The sequence below is a fragment of the Halyomorpha halys genome, unplaced genomic scaffold, assembly GCF_000696795.3.
Source record: "Halyomorpha halys isolate HHAL.00 unplaced genomic scaffold, Hhal_1.1 Scaffold599.1, whole genome shotgun sequence".
Classification (NCBI taxonomy): Eukaryota; Metazoa; Arthropoda; class Insecta; order Hemiptera; family Pentatomidae; genus Halyomorpha; species Halyomorpha halys.
In genome coordinates this window covers 148,423-151,216 of record NW_027108603.1, presented here as the reverse complement: position 1 = coordinate 151,216, position 2,794 = coordinate 148,423, and the positions used below count along the sequence as shown (strand labels likewise).

At 34.3% G+C, this 2,794-nt stretch overlaps 1 long non-coding RNA gene across 1 annotated transcript in view; it reads right to left on the bottom strand.

The window, feature by feature from the left end:
• LOC106684651 (uncharacterized) overlaps positions 1-2,349 on the bottom strand; it is a 112,540-nt gene extending 110,191 nt beyond the window's left edge. The window contains exon 1 of the long non-coding RNA XR_001343724.2: positions 2,268-2,349. This is a non-coding gene — a long non-coding RNA (uncharacterized lncRNA). The remainder of the gene's footprint in view (positions 1-2,267) is intronic.
• Between the last annotated feature and the right edge of the window lie 445 nt (positions 2,350-2,794).

Here is a 2,794-nt window from a genome sequence, read left to right as displayed (position 1 = left end):
TATATCTGTCTGTGTGTTTATATATGTATGTTATAATTCCGTTTGTATAATATATCAATAAAGACACGCCACTGTGTTACTCTGATGATATTAAATTTATGTTCAAATTTGCCTTTAAAATTTGCTACATAAAAATAATGCACCTCTACAAAAACTTCTACACTCAATTTGCTTTAATTTCGTATAATTGAAGTCGAGATGTCTTGTATGTTTGGTTCTGATTTTTAATTTTTAAAAAACACATATGATGACTAAATACCTGTGTAGGTATATATATTTTGGCACAATTTAAATTTTTTCTGAATTTGTATTGATATATACACCAATTCTGAAGATAAAAGGACACAACTATTAAAACTGTAACCATCTCCCATATATTAAGAATTTTAAATAAGATAAATTAAATTAGTAAGTTTCAAAATACATTTATAAGACGAAAAATATATATACAAAGTACTAAATCGATTGTCATAAATTAATAACGCTCAAACTCACGTTAAAAAAAAATCTTTAATTTCTGATTAAGATTACTGTATTTAATTATAGTGAATAATTACATCACTTCGTAAAACATCAACATTGCTAATGAAAATTAATTAGGAATAAATCTGCAAACATAAAAGAAGTGAATGATGATTCACTATCAAATTCAACACACTCTGGATTGAAAACACATAAATTGGAATAAACTTCGTAAATACAATCTGAACTAAACATAAATTAACTTTATGCAATAGAACCCCAATTTTAGTAAAAAAATTAAATTAACAAATAAAGCCCTGAGAAAAAACTCGTACGTTGGTACATTTATATTAATTCATGTATTTACAGTTTTTATTTTCTATTATATTAATATACACATCACCTATATATCAAGTTTTGTATACCACTTTAATTTTAAATAATTGTAATTGTTAAATGAGTATTAAAGTTTGTCTTTTAACCGGACCTCCTGCTTAACCAGGTACATTTCGGTCCGAATAGGACGAAATAGCGAGGTCCTACTATTTAAAAAGCATTTAATACACTAACATAGGTAATGGAAATAAAAAAATCATTGCACACCAATAATTTTTTTTATTACTTATTATTTTTATTTATTAATTTTTTTTAAACACTATTTTTAAAAATTCAGGAAAAATATTATTTTGCTTTGACATATATTACTGATAATTGCAATCAAACACGAGATAAGAGCACTGATTAATAGATTCGATAAACTGGACTACTCTTTATATGCTACTGATACCTTGTGAAGGATTTATCCGAAAAGTCAGCCTCAAGAACTAGACAACAAATGATCAGTTAATATGCGGCCTAGTATTGCTGTCACTCTGCCAAGAACCTCCCCCTCCCCCCACTCGCACCAAAACAAACACCAGAGTAAAAATAAAGGTAGCGAACCCTTCGGTTATCACCGGGTTGTCACCGATAACAAGCCGTGTAGTTGTCGTCCTTAACGAGCAATCTGATTGGCCGCTTCTGGATGCAGTTATTGATCAACTATTTAGCTGCTACTTTGTTGTCATATCGACCTTTAACACTTCGAATTCAAGGAGTGTCATATAATTATCATGAACAGTGTCCATCCATAACATGGCGACACGCGGAATAGTCCAAAGTCATAGTGACATAACGAGCGTTGCGTCAAAAAGTCATTACCATCAATAGCCACGAAGGGCAGAGCTTCCGCCGGCCTAGGATAATGCAGGTCAGTCGGCCATGCTGTAAGTGGACGAAACGTCACCGCGGATAATGAAGGTAATCAATTTCGGATAAGACACTCAAGAAAAAAAAATGAATCCACCGAGGATTAACGTTGTTCATGAATGAAGTAATCGGAACATTAGAAGGGCATTACCATGAGAATGGACACACGTGATCAAGTCGTAAATCTTCACGTCATGCACTAATATAGTTATGGAATGGGAACAAAACGAATTATACAGTTGTCACTCATTCATTTCAGTCTGAAGATTGATGAACAAAATGAGTATCTTCTCGACACCACGTATTTCATGGTTGAGGATAATTTGATATCTTAGACATATCACTTAACTGAAGGAAAACATTTAAAGAACATCATAAAGGAGATGTAAAAGAGATTATTGACTCGAAAACATATTCGAGAGGAGCTGTCAAGGAATTGTTTACACCTCTTCGGAGACAATCGATTAACTCACACCTAGCCGAGTTATGAAATCGATACGAAGACGGCGAGATAAGACTACAGCTGATAAGGGTAAACAATGACGTCATATACTCACAGCGGCGTCAGCGATGACGTCAGAGACAACACAGACACCCGCACTACACTGAGGTTCGACGGTCGACTACAGACTGTGCGGGTCCAAGCCGGCTCTGCGCAGGCCCCCTCCCCTCCAACCCTCGTATTGATGTAGTCTCTCTTCGCGGGTCTGTCCGTATGTCGTATCACCTATATATGTATATATTCGGGTCTGTTTGCGCAAGTCAACCACCCGCAAGCCGATCGCGAAGCAACCATTACATCAATGGTGCAACCAGCTCTGCTCAACGAGCTCCGTCGTCTAATTGCGTTAAGATACGGCGAAGCTCTTTCGAAAATTAACAAAATCCTTATTTATTCATTAGAACGCATATTAATAACAGTAAAAACAAAATATAACAAATCTATGTACCGAGTGCGATCATAAGAGATGGAGCACGCTTGGATGTATCCATTTTTCTAAACTAGACTGATGTCTCTATTACTTTATTATTATTTTTTAATTAACTATCAAATTCTTTCACAGTTCATATTATACGTTACATT